Source organism: Haemaphysalis longicornis, unplaced genomic scaffold (genome assembly GCF_048455015.1).
Source record: "Haemaphysalis longicornis isolate Haplotype H1 unplaced genomic scaffold, Haemaphysalis longicornis Haplotype H1 scaffold_5, whole genome shotgun sequence".
NCBI lineage: Eukaryota > Metazoa > Arthropoda > Arachnida > Ixodida > Ixodidae > Haemaphysalis > Haemaphysalis longicornis.
Window position 1 is genome coordinate 111,851,711 of NW_027526385.1, and position 14,483 is coordinate 111,866,193.

A 14,483-nucleotide genomic window follows, 5' to 3' on the forward strand; every position below is an offset into this window, starting at 1 on the left:
TTGTAATGTTGCGTAAAGGACTGGGCGGGCACGGACAACGACGTGTCATGTCCCTACCGATGGTATACCAGTTGTGCTGCTGGGAATGCGACCTGTGCAGGTCGCATTCAGTTTGAAGCAGTTTGGGTATGGGATGGTGTGTTATGCAGGCAGTAAGACGTAAACGACGTGAAAGGAAGCGGACAGCCACATGTTTGTCTCCACAGAATAAAGCTCGAGTCCTTGCAGGTTTTTACTCTCTATGGGACGGACACATGTCCTTCGCTCAGAGTAATACCGGGAATTGAAGAAGCGTCGGACGGAGTAGAAGTGCGAATGGGCTCAGAAACAACGGGAGGGTTTCTTCCACCGTTATTGCCGCCGGAAGTTTCAGCTGATCGAGTAGCTGTGAATTCCTTCTGCACAAGAAACAAATTGCCCGCTTAGAACGCCGAGGTGAGCCAATATTTTTTGTTCAACTTGAATAGATTTGAGAGGTATTTATCGCCGGCGTCTAACTTTTAAGCACGCGCACATAATAAGTGCCCGGTTATGCGTGCACGGGTTCGGTAGTGAAGAGAAAAGAGTCGATATGCACGCGCACATGTACGTTTCACACCCTCGCTAGGGCTCTTCGATTTACAGTCCCGGACTCACCACGGACTCCTGGACAAGCAATCCGGCATTCAGTTTTCCTAAGTATTCCTATGGCTTCGGGGAATCCGCGGTGTAAGCTGTCATGCTGTTAGCAAATACTTTGCAGAAAAATCAAATTTCCACAGTCATACAAAACAAAAAGCGTCAGTGTTTTGTTGATTTACACGTAGCAAGTCCAAAAGCGGGCGTATAGTGGAATTCGTTATTGTCTCTCGCGTGTGTGGAGAGATTTTATAATACGCTATACATTGCAGAGATTACGAATAGCCAGTTTGTTGTCATGTCGGCCGAACGTTTCTGGTGTCGACGTGGGATTTGCGTTCAGTGGACACTTATTTTTAGAATGGTTCTGTCGTTGGTACGTTTTGTTGGAGTGGACAACGAAACAACCCGAACGCGTTTTGCCTGTCTCAAAATCCCACTCTCGAAATAAACTGGCTATTTCCCCTCGTGTTCAAAATCCCTCCTCTCATATGCACATGTTAGCAAGTTCACCCTCACGTGTCCCCTCGACCTCCTCCGTCTCCTCAGCAAAAACAAGGGTTGGGTAGGCTTTTGTTGCCGCCAAGACGAACAAAGGGGCAGATACTGGCGTGCTATAACTTGTAGGGGGGGACCTTAGGACTTAGCAATCAATCGGTATTTAGGCCGCGTCATCAACGTGCAAGTTCCATGCTATTATAGATTGATTGTAGGGTTTAACGCGCCGACGCAACGCAGGCGATAAGGCGCGCCGTAGTGAAGGTGTCCGGATTAATTTTGACCACCTGGGGATATATAACGTGTGCCGATATCTCGTACACACGGGCGTTTTGATTTTCGCTCCCATCAGAAAAGCGGCTGCGCCGTGGCCACCATGCTATTATATAAAATCTAACTATCCATTCTCTTTACCGAGCCTAACACTGACGACCCGGCCGGACCGAGGCATTTACATTTCGCCACAAAAGTTCAGACACTTTGCTCTTCCGCTGCAGTTCTTTTTTATTTACTTGCAGCAGGAACTGATCTCGCCCAATGTCAGGTTGAGCTCCCCTGCTCGTTCCCAGTAAAAGGGTCGCTTCCCTCTACAGCTCGACGAGAGGGCTTACGCCACAGGGGGAGGTGCAACACATGGAAAGAAAGAAAGGCATTATGGGCAGCGGGATTTTGAGACAAGGGGGAAACGGTGCGGGAAAACTGCGACAGGGGAAATGCGACATGCATGGGGAAACGTGTTACACCCGTTTTGTTGGTAGAATGTTGCCGCCGTGCTCATAAGAAACCAGAAGGTGTAGTCTGGTGATGCACCTAGGGTATAATAATTATTGTGATACGTCAATGATGAAGTATTCGTATACATATAATCTGATACGTCACCTAACCAACAGGCGGTGCTCTTCAATATAACTCAAGCAAGAATTTCTGTAAAAAACGTGTAGGCAAATGCAGGAAGAAAAATAATGAAAATGTCAATTGGGCGAAGAGAATGAAATTTTGGCAATGGTGTACAGCGACAGCCTGCTTATCGATTCATCAAAACCCGCTCCCTAACTTCGCTGTCGTTCGAGGGACGCAGGATCAAGTAAACAGCATTGTCAGCCTTACCAATTGTAAGCACTTGCCATTTAACACTTATGCTGTAGTGAAGGAACCATTCGTTCATGAGGCAAACATAGCCACTATATATTTATATATATATATATATATATATATATATATATATATAAATATATATATGTATATATATATATATATATATATATATATAAATATATATATGTATATATATATATATATATATATATATATATATATATATATATATATATATATATATATATATATATATATATATATATATATATATAGTAAGGAAATGAGGGGCTCGTTGAGGAAATACAGAAAGATAGGGCAGCAGTCTACAACGCCAAAGGAGGCATAGGGGTGTGGTTAGGCTCTTTTCTTTTTCACTACGGTTAATGAAGTAAACATTTTTTTTAATATACAGAAGAAAGAAAGAAAAACACGCGCCCAGAGAGGGGACCGAAACCACGCCTTTCGATTACATGTAGAATGCCTTACCAATTCGGCTATCTGGGCGACTGTGTTCTCCTTCACTTTCTGGGCTATTTATATTTGCTACAAGTGTATCTGACGCTTGAGGGTGGTAGCCAGCGCCACTCTGACTACACGGGGAGAAGGGGACCTTCTTTTGAACCCCCGGGGCGTGACTCGAGCATGTACAGCCTGTCATGAGCGGGTAACTGGCGGGAAGCCCTCTTGTGCTACCTAGGCAATAAGGCTGCCAGAACCGAGACCCTCGCTAGGCTTTCGCAGAATAATATAGTAAGGAAATGAGGGGCTCGTTGAGGAAATACAGAAAGATATGGCAGCATTCTACAACGCCAAAGGAGGCATAGGGGTGTGGTTAGGCTCTTTTTTTTTTCACTACGGTTAATGAATTAAACATTTTTTTTAATATACAGAAGAAAGAAAGAAAGAAAAACACGCGCCCAGAGTGGGGACCGCGCCCACGCCTTTCGATTACATGTCGAATGCCTTACCAATTCGGCTATCTGGGCGACTGTGTTCTCCTTCACTTTCTGGGCTATTTATATTTGCTAGAAGTGTATCTGACGCTTCAGGGTGGTAGCCAGCGCCACTCTGACTACACGGGGAGAAGGGGACCTGCTTTTCAACCCCCGGGGCGTGACTCGAGCGTCTACAGCCCGTCATGAGCGGGTAACTGGCGGGAAGCCCTCTTATGCTACCTAGGCATCAAGGCTGCCAGAACCGAGACCCTCGCTAGGCTTTCGCAGAATAATATAGTAACGAAATGAGGGGCTCGTTGAGGAAATACAGAAAGATAGGGCAGCAGTCTACAACGCCAAAGGAGGCAAAGGGGTGTGGTTAGGCTCTTTTCTTTTTCACTACAGTTAATGAAGTAAACATTTTTTTTAATATACAGAAGAAAGAAAGAAAAAAACACGCGCCCAGAGTGGGGACCGAACCCACGCCTTTCGATTACATGTGGAATGCCTTACCAATTCGGCTATCTGGGCGACGGTGTTCTCCTTCACTTTCTGGGCTTCACTTTAGGGCAGAAGTGTATTCACTTTCTGGGCTTCACTTTCCCCTTCACTTTCAGGTCCCCACTCTGGGCGCGTGTTTTTCTTTCTTTCTTTCTTCTGTATATTAAAAAAAAATGTTTACTTCATTAACCGTAGCGAAAAAGAAAAGAGCCTAACCACACCCCTATGCCTCCTTTGGCGTTGTAGACTGCTGCCCTATCTTTCTGTATTTCCTCAACGAGCCCCTCATTTCGTTACTATATTATTCTGCGAAAGCCTAGCGAGGGTCTCGGTTCTGGCAGCCTTGATGCCTAGGTAGCAAAAGAGGGCTTTCCGCCAGTTACCCGCTCATGACAGGCTGTAGACGCTCGAGTCACGCCCTGGAGGTTGAAAAGAAGGTCCCCTTCTCCCCGTGTAGTCAGAGTGGCGCTGGCTACCACCATCAAGCGTCAGATACACTTCTAGCAAATACAAATAGCCCTGAAAGTGAAGGATAACGCAGTTGCCCAGATAGCCGAATTGGTAAGGCATTCGACATGTAATCGAGAGGCGTGGGTTCGGTCCCCACTCTGGGCGCGTGTTTTTTTCTTTCTTTCTTCTGTATATTAAAAAAAATGTTTACTTCAGTAACCGTAGTGAAAAAGAAAAGAGCCTAACCACACCCCTATGCCTCCTTTGGCGTTGTATACTGCTGCCCTATCTTTCTGTAAATATATATATATATATATATTTATGGTCATTATATATAGGAAATCGCTTCCGCGTTTTCACCCCATGTGAAAGCACGTGCCGTTTTGGGGCTTTCTTCGAACCTCTTTCATTCCCGCCTTCCCCCGCTGCGGTTCTCGCACCCCTCCCGCTAAAAACCCAATGTCTTGTCTCAATCCCCCGCTTCCTTCCTTCCTCTTTTTTTTCTTCTACCTTTTTTGTGTGTGTTAGTGTGTGTTAACGCTTGCACTAAGCGTCCGTAATTAACTCTGGTCTCCCCCACCTTTTTCTCCTAACAGTCAATTTCCAAATAAGAAACGAGCATCAAACGAGCCCCTCCTTAGTCCCTCACTTTCTTGCTTTCCCGTAGTGACTTCAGTGCCATGCAGAGCCTTCCTCTAATACTGTAGCCTCGCCCGCCTTGATTACGCCCACATTTCCCCTCTGTTCCCAGGCACTTCTCCAATGCTTCCTCCTCCCACCTTGTTACATCTGCTTGCTCCTCCCACAACTGAAATATATCTAAACCGAACTGGTCTGCACTATTTGTATCTTTGAAAAAGACCAGTCCGCGGTCGAAACGTTAGAATAAATGTTATGTTTTTCAGTTCGACTTCTCTATGGTACAGCTATTCTCATAGCCATAAACCTTTTCTCTTAACTATATAAATATATATATATTGCGGGCATTTGGGGTGTACTGTTGTGATATTTATGCGTGGAAGCGACATGACCATTGTTATATCCAGTGTGGAACACGGCGGGTCAATCCCTCTGTTCCTTCTACCCATCCAAACCCATCGCCACTGTCATCTGTGTATAACCATCATCATCCCCGGACAGTTCCGTCTTTCGGTGGCCTGTGCTCAGAAGCCTAATTACAAGTGGACCTGCAGCATCTCGGAGCTCTGTCTCGCAATATATATATGTATGTATGTATATATATATATATATATATATATATATATATATATATATATATAGAGAGAGAGAGAGAGAGAGAGAGAGAGGTATAAAAGTAAGGGTTGGCAGTCAAGAAAAGCTCGGAAAGTAAGGCGAAAAAAAAAATGCCCGCCGGGTGGGATCCGAACCCACGACCTCCAGAATACGCGTCTGGTGCGATGACCACTACGCTACCGGGGGGGTTATTTTCCCCTCCCCTTTCGGGGTAACGATTTTCTTTTCCGGCGCTTTTGGAGCCAACACCACTCGGACGACTCGGGGTGAAGGGGACATTCTTTTTAACCACCGGGCCATGACTCCAGTGTTTACTACTTATCGATAGTGGTTACCCAGCCTTGAACCCTCTTACGCTCCCTATGGCACGAAGACTGCCAGAACAGAGACCCTCGCTATGCATATAGCAATCTGAAGGGAAAATGAGGGGCTGGTTGAATTAAGAGCGAAATAAGGGTTGGCAGTCAAGAAAACCTAGGAAAGCAAAGGGGAGGATGTGGTAGGCCATTGAAATAGATAAGTAATTTGGAAAGACAGAAAGGAAGTAGAGAAAAAATGTCCGCCGTGTGGGATTCGAACCCACGACCTTCAGACTACGCGTCTGGTGAGATGACCACTACGCTACCCACGGGGCTATTTCCCCTCCACTTTTGAGCGTATTTATTTTGAGGTATTTTTGTTTCCTGCCTATTCTGTCCCGCGTATTCGAGGGGCGGTTTTTGAGAAAGACTGGCCCCCGGTCGAAACATTAGAATAAATATTCTAATGTTTTTCGAGGCGACTTTTCCATCGTACAGTTAACCTTATAGCCAGGACCCTTTCCTTATATATATTAGTTGTGAAGGCTCTATTTGTCAATGTGGAAAGTTCTTGAACTGCTCAGAGAACGGGAGCCATGCAAAACAAAAACGCAAAACGAATTCCATGCAAAGAAAACAATGCCGGCATAGGCTGAGGGGAATGCTAAAAGTGTGATACCCCCAGAACATACTTTTCGTGCGCTAAACAAATCACGTTGAGAACAATAAGAACAGGCGCAACAGGTCGAATTCAGCTTTAACGCTGGACGCTCTTTCATGGTGGACGCGTTCAGAAACATTATATAAGCACCAATTCACCCTTAATGTGACTGCCACATTCAGTGTCTTGTTTTTTTTTTTTTGCCGGAGCCCAAACCATAAATCACCCCGCCTAATGTTCGATGACACGCGCATTAATCTCCGCACGAACAGGTATTGGAGATGCCACGATTTGGTTGTACAAGTAGGCATACAAAAAGTGCTCGTACAAGTAGCCGACGGTTTCCTGTAAGGACATTGCAGAGAACTGAGCGCACCAACCACTGAAACGTCATTCTAGCTTTTCTTGGCCATTCAGGAGTCTACCTTTTCATGTCATCTTTATTTGTGCATTTTTGGGGGAGGAGTTCACACGCAGCTAAAGGTCTCATGGCGTTACTGATAACACGCACGGTCAGCTGTCGGGAGATTTCAGAGTGGATGTGCTACGGCCCAATGCCACTTGTCTGCTAACCACCGTGACAGAGTGGTTTGGGTTGGTCTGTTAGAAAGAGAGATGGCATCAACAGGGGAGGGAAACGGCCACCTTATTTTTTGTCCGCTAAAGCAAACCAGTAGTCCTTCCGAGTTTTAGTCAGCCAATTGACCAGGAAGAATGCTCAATCGTAAACTGTAAGCAACCGTGTTTTGTTATATGCACTCCTTGCAATGCGCCTAACTTTTGGAGTTGAAGGGCACTAATTTTAGCGAGAGATTTTAAGAGAATTTAGCAAGAGCAACAGATTTTAGTTCTTTGGTCCACAGGGACAAAAGCAGTGTTCTGGTGCTGTTCAGGTGGTAGCAAGGTACTCCTCATTGAACCACTAAACCTAAGAGAATAAACAGTGGCTTCCGCCAATATCAAGGCTCTTTCAAATTAAGGCCAGCGACAGATGTCAGCCACTCAAGTGTGCAAGGCCCCACCAAGAGTGGCAAGGCTAACATTCCCGTCCGGCAGAGCGCCAATGTTTCATATCTGTCTTTTTCAATTATTTAAAAACAGGCGAGGCATGAATGATAAGGCCCTGGTAGAAGTAACAACTGCTTTGTCTACACTGAAAAAGGGGATTTGAAAGCTGCACCCTTCAAGAGATCGTTCATTGGATATGCGTTGTCTTCCGTGGTCCGCGTGTTTTTACCTGAGCTCATTTTTGAAAGCGAAGCTCTGTAAAGGTAGGCGAAGGAAAATCCGCTGGCCTAGTGTACGCAAGAACGTCATACGGAGCAACCCTAAGCGTATTGTAGCGAGGGAGATTAGACTCTGGACCGATGACGATGAAATGGACGTTTATTCTCGGCTACATCCTAACGAACGAGTCCCCAGGCCTTTCGATGTCCGGACGTGCGTGCCTTGAACAGCCGCTCTCTACCGCTGCCAAGAATGACTCTCCCGTTTCTCTCTCTCCCAGAGGTCTCTAGTCGCGCGCACAGCCACGACCGCGCGGTTCCTAGAAGCCGACCTTCGGCCTCCGCTGAAGCCGCGACCGGCTGTCCCCCCCGATTTCCTTGAGTCGCACACGTGTTCCCATTTTACCGGCAGGCCACACAGCGGGCGGTTTAAATCAATTGTATGTTTTTGGCCTTGGCTCCAATCTCAATGTTTCTCCGAAGCGGCAGCGATGCGGAGGCGCGCCAGAGTTCTTAATGGCCGCAGAGGTCCCCCAGAGTCCCGTACGCGACAGTACGTGCGAAAATAAAACCGGGTTACTGAGGCGTCAGAAGTAAGGGGTGAGAGATTGTTTGAGTCTACCTCTGTCGTACTAGAATGCGCGTGCAGGGAGCTACTGTGAGCCGGGACGACGCCGATGCCAGTGGAGCAGCGTCATCCTGGCATGGGCAAACGCCGGTTGCACGTTATTTTGAAATGGGTACGCCACCCGTCATACGTGGTTTCGAAGGGGATACACCATGTGGTCAGAGACGCCACCAGCAGGAACGAGAACGAGCTCGCCTAAGCCATGTGGGTGCTGCATCCAGGTCTTAGAGCTTCGCTGACTAACCGGAGTACGGAGTTCATAGGGGCACTTTTTCGCGATAATGTTAGAGGCAAAATAGGAAGAAATATTTAGTTAACAAAATCATTGAAGACAACTGTAAGTGGTGTTTTCTGCTTGAGTAATGAAAACATAGTCGCTGCCTCATCTTGGTAATAAAACTTACGTTGGAAGCAACAACCGCTAAACTGTCACATGCGGGCACAGACACACACACATACATGCACACATGTGATATTTTGAGGACATATTTGCGGGGCGCCTGCCGTTTACCAGAGGGAGCAATTGGTGTGAGGACATATGTGCACTTCAAGGGGAGTTTTGTTTGAAGCACCGGCAATATCATCATGCAGTGGTGTCGAGCTGCTTCTGCTTCATCTGTACATTATCATCATCGCTGTGTGCTGTTGTCCAGCGTCTGTCTCTCTCAATTAGGTCTCTCCCGGAACCGTTGCTATTCAATAGATTAGGGTGTTCGTCGCATCAAGAGGACGGAGCTGAGTTTTAATACCTGTTTCGCGAAGCCCCTCTGCACGCATCGGATATGCCTTAGTACATTTGCGCAAGGCGAAATTGCGCGAGAGAAAGCTAAGCCTGGCGTGGGCATCAAATCAATCCACCGAACGCATGACGAGAAATTGGGCACAGCGGCCTAAACTCCTTTGCTCGCTCCTTCTCCAGGTGGTATTATCTATTTCGAGAACCGGGAAGTTATGCAACAATATGTAGAGATCCGTGATTTCCTCTCTGATGCTCAGCTTTTCCAGTTTTGAATTTATCAGTCTTGATAACAACGTTGGAAGAACTTTAGGATCTTACGGTATTTTCCTTGCAGTTGGCCCAACATTTGACCAACACAATGGATAATTTGTTCTTCCCCCATATCTCCGCGCATACCATATGCACGAATTCCCGGTTATAATCGAAAGAACTATGCCACGCGACTTTCCAGTAGGCCGGGGAGATTTTATTGCAGTTTCAGATTGTAAGAAGTATGGTGATTATTAAACACGTTGGTTCTGAGGGCGGGAACAGCATTATTTTGAGAGCTTACGGATGTGATTCCTTCGTTTTCTCAACAAGAATTGTCTTAAGAAAAGTCGCACTACAACCTTCCTAAAATAATTCTTGTAGCATTAAAACTGCGTAGCTTATATTTGCAGAATACGTCAATTTTCAGTCGGACCGAAGGCGTGAAAGAATGAGCCTTCAGGACATTCACCTGCGGGCCAAACGCTATCGTGAACATACGGGGCAGGGTTGTTCAACTAAAAATGGTGGAAATGGATTACCGACCCACTTGGGCACAGAGACCGCGCAGCTGTTGCCAATTTTGCGGCGGGTTTACGTGCCAAGACACTGCACGCGAGAAATGGGTGCCGGCCATTAGGATTACGGACCCCGATCGAAGTCCGCAGGCGTGAGAGCCTTGAGCCCCGTTTTTCATTTCACCAGCACGCCTCGTTCGCTATTTCAGCAGCCCTGAAAATTGGTTGTACATGCTGAGATGTGGGGCTTTACCGGTGTAGCTGACTTTCTCCCCAATATAATTCGTCTGTGAGATAACAGAACAAGAAGAAAAAACTGGCGAAAGAGAGAGAGAGAAACAACATTTATTTGTCCAACATGGTTTTGAAGCAAAGGATGCAGAGCCTCTACACCCCCCTCAGACGGCAGCCAGAAGTCCTTGGCCTCCGGCGGCGTCTTCGGCCATTTAGACAACCCCAATCTGTACCTCCGGATCGGAGCTGCGCAGAACGGTCTCCCACTGCTCCTCCGTCTTAATTAATAGCAAAGCCCCTAACGGATTCTTCTTCTGGGGACATTCCCAAATAATATGGCGCAGTTCTGCCCTGGCCGTACATAGCTTACATTCGCTCGTGTAGAGCCCGGGTAACAATGGCTGTACAGGACCGGATTAGGGAATGTATTTTCGGAAAGAGGCGCCATGCTACAAACTGCCATTTCTTGGGAGTACAGTGAGGGGTAGGATACTTAGCCCGTTCAAGTGTGTAATGATTAATTATGTCTCTGTACGAGACAATGCGGTCCCTCCTCATCCCAGCGCGCGAGAAGTGCTCAGATGTTTCCTCGACGTAATCGGCTCGGTTAGCCAAACATGTAGCCGCGTCGTGAGCGTTCTCGTTACCGGGAAGAGAAGAGTGGACCGGCGTCCACACAATTTGGACCTGTCTCCATTCTTTGATCTGGACCACAATTATCAGTGCCTCAGACGAGATCCGTCCCTTTGCGGAATTCCGAATTTCAGTTTTGGAGTCGCTGACAATAAATTTAGCTTTCGTGGAGGCCATCGCCATCGCAATGGCCGCCTCTTCTGCCGCATCCGGCGACGACGTCAGTATCGTGCCGCTAGTTACGAAATTGCCGTTGCAATCGATGGCTACCACGGACATGGCATCGCGGGCTTCGTATTCCGCGGCGTCCAGGTATACCACGTTCTCCGAGTTTTTTAATCTCTTTTGTAAGGCTTTCGCTCTTTCGCGTCTTCTTTCTTTGTTGATTTCAGAATGCATATTCCTCGGTATAGGAGGCACGTGTATGCATTCGCATACTTCACATGGAGTCTCGCGTTTAGTGCCGAATTTAGATTCGTACCGAATGCCTGATGTCATTAAAATATGACTGCCAGTGGAGGTCTCTGTGAGTCTCTCGAGCTGGGCAACTCTCTGGGCCTCTATTAGTTCCTCCAATGTGTTATGAATTCCTAACGCCTCGAAACGTTCGTTGGACGTGGTAGCTGGTATCCCGAGAGCTTGCTTGTATGAGTTCCTGATCATGGTATTACTTTTGATCTTTTCGTCCGCCCTTAGTCTCAAGAAAGGTGTTACGCACGCTATGCGACTCAGGACGAACTCTTGTACTAGCATGATCAAATTGCCCTCCTTCATTCCATGATGTCTGCTTGCCGTCCTGAAAATCAGTCTGGAGTTTTGATGGACGCCTTTTTCCAAAGCTTCAACGGTTTCAGTATTTTGTCCGTTGGCCTGAATTCTCAAGCCAAGAATCCTCATACTCGTCACAACTGGAATGAGATTACCATTAGCGAAAATCTCTATTTTGGGGACTTCCAAGGTAGGGTTGCGTCCTCTCATCATGGGTTGGTAAAGCAACAACTCGGAGTTTTGCGGAAAGCACGCTAGACGTCTCGGCTTCACGTATGTTTCCATTGCGTCGATCGCTGTCTGCAGAATATCCTGAATTCGACCATTACTGGCCCCGGTGACCCAGAGGGTGATGTCATCAGCGTAAAGGCTGTGATTCAAGCCTTCTATCCGATCTAGTATTTCAGGAAGCCCAATCATGGCGACATTAAAAAGAAATGGCGACAGGGCAGAACCTTGCGGTGTTCTCCGGCTACCCAATTCTATGTCCCCTGATCTGACACCTCCGTTAGTTGCATGAGCTTTCCGGTCAGAGAGAAAGTCTTTTTTGTAATCGTAAGCTCTACGACCCACTTCCAATTTTTGTAAGTTTCCTAGGACGGCCTCGTGAGAGATGTTATCGAAGGCCTTTGGTAAGTCCAATCCCAAAATTGCTTTAGTGTCTAGGGACGAGCTCTCGTCTCCATCTAGTATCTGATGTTTGAGGCGTAGCATTACGTCCTGGGTAGACAATTTGAGTCTAAACCCTATCATGGTGTGAGGGAAGAGCCCTCTGTCCTTCGTGTAGGCGTTCAGTCTATTGAAGATAACGTGCTCCATCAGCTTGCCGACGCACGACGTCAGGGAGATGGGTCTCAAGTTTTCTAATTGTAATTTCTTTACCGGCTTTGGAATCATGACAACTTGGGCAGTCTTCCATTGCCGCGGGATGCTACCCCTTTGAAAGCATACATTAATGTACTTTGTCAAGATTCGTCGTCTAGATTTCTTAAAATTTTCTTCAATATACCGTCGAGGCCGGGGGTGGACCTTGTCCGGAGACTGTCCAAAGCTGCCCGAATCTCGGGTATCGTAACGGGTCGGTCAAGGTCTGTGTTTTCCTTACCGGTGTACCGTTTCAGCGCCTTTTTTTGGGTAGATCCAATGTACCTATCTTTAATTTCTTTGAGCAAGTCCTGCTCCGTTCCCTGGTAAGTGTGAACAATCTTACTCGGGTTGTGTTTCTGGGTAGTTCAACTACTTTCGGGATCGATTAGGTATCCGAGAATGTGCCAAGTTTTATTGATCCCCATCTGATGCTCCATGCCGTCGCACATGCTGTGCCAGTTCTGGCGGGTGAGCTGATTCGCGTAGTCCTCAATTACTTTGTTTAAAACTGCTATTCTTCTCTGCAGGCTACGATTATGTTTCTGCTTACTGAGCCGTCACTGCAGGCCATTGTTCGCTTCCCACATGTGCAGGAGTCTGCTGTCAGCCACTTTCTGTGCGGCTTCCTCGGGTATGGTATTAGTAGCTTTTTTCTACGCATTTGTGTATATTTTTGGTCCAAGACTCGATGTCATCGATTTCGCTTCTCACGTTCTCTGCTGTCCTGATATCACGAAAAAAATGCAATTCTGTTATTTTGATCTTGTTACCCTTTAATTTCGAAGGACCTGCCTTCACAGCGGTGGCTACAATATAGCGATCGCTTCCCAAATATTCTTGAGTGTTTACCAATCAGGATCCGGAATGTTTCTGACGAAGGTTATGTCGGGAGTGGTGTCGCGGCATACGCTGTTACCCACCATAGTGGGATGAGCAGGATCGGTCACCAGAGTGAGACCCTGCTGCTGTGCGTCCATCCAGAGGGTTCGTCCTTTGGCGACCTCCCTACCGTACCACCAGGCCAGGTGAGGCGCGTTAAAGTCGCCTACTACAACGAGTGGCTGTCGTTTGACTATGTCTAAGACCTTACGAAATAGTGTTCCGGACCTGCGCCTTTTCCTGGGACTACTGTATACGTTTAGAACGAAAACGCTGCCTTCCTTTCCTTTTTGGTCGGAATAATTTCAACGAGGACGCGGTCCACGGTGGCCACTTTAGTCTCGTGTTCCATAACCGGTAAATTTCGTGTTACAAGGGTGGCGACGGGCGTCTTATCGTCCGAGGCTTTACTGTAAGTTTTACAACCCGGATAATTTTGCCTGTGTCCCTGTCTCCAGCAGCGGTATTACGTCCTGCGCCTCTTGCACATTGGTGTCTATGAACTGCTCCAGGTTCCGTCGTTTCCAGCGAAACCCACGGCAGTTCCATTGCCAAATGACGTATTTGTCGTTACTCCTGGCCATTGTTCGAGTTTGATTCTTTCTTGTTAAATTTTGCCATGTCTGCCGAAGCGGGCCTACTGTAAGGTTTTGAGGATTTGACCGGCCCAACGCCAGCCGGGCGGGAGTTCATATGGTTAGCCTCTGAGTCTGTAAGCCGGGATATCACCTTGTCAAATTGATCTTTTTTGGCGTTGCTTAACTCAGAGATCGCAGCCTCGATCCTTCGGTCCATAGCTTCAAACCTGCAGTTATTACTGTGGTTTAATTGTTTTAGTTCTTCAGAGTCGTTATGTTGTTTTGGTTGTTCCTCGCCTTTCTTTTGAAAGGTGGTGAAGAATCCCCATCACTCTGCATGGCAACTGCGACCGGCGCGGTTTCTGTTTCTGGTTCTCCCATTTCTATTGGCGCTGCAGCGGTTTGCGCGTGAGTTTGCTTATCCACTTTCAGCCTTACTATTTCTTCCTTTAAGATTCTGTTTTCCTTAATTACTTGCTCAAGAATGTACCTGATACTCACCAATTCCTGCTCTAGGGGGCCCTGACTTTTTGTTGTCTCTGCTAGGAGCATTATGAGGGACCGCATCTGCCAAGCTCACCTTATTTGCATTGTCTTCTTTGTTCCTTTCCCAGGACTGCGAGTGACCCCTCCTGGTCTGGGGCCTGGAGCTGGAGCAGGACCGGGATTGGGCCCGCCTTGAATCCCTCCTGGTTTTTGACTTCGACCGAGACCGATGACGCTTGGAGTTCTGCTTTTTCACTTCTAAGGGGGGCGAGTCGGGGGAAGGAGCTGGAGCGCTCTCTTTGGTCGTATCCGTTGTCTTTGGTGGCATCTTGCTTGCTCGTTGCTCTGCTCAGGTGATTTTCTC

The 14,483-nt window shown here is 47.2% G+C and overlaps 1 non-coding gene across 1 annotated transcript; it reads right to left on the minus strand.

Moving 5' to 3' along the window:
• Positions 1-5,467: 5,467 nt before the first annotated feature.
• On the minus strand, positions 5,468-5,540 carry Trnat-cgu (transfer RNA threonine (anticodon CGU)). Its single transcript has one exon. It is a non-coding gene; the product is annotated as a tRNA-Thr (tRNA).
• Between the last annotated feature and the right edge of the window lie 8,943 nt (positions 5,541-14,483).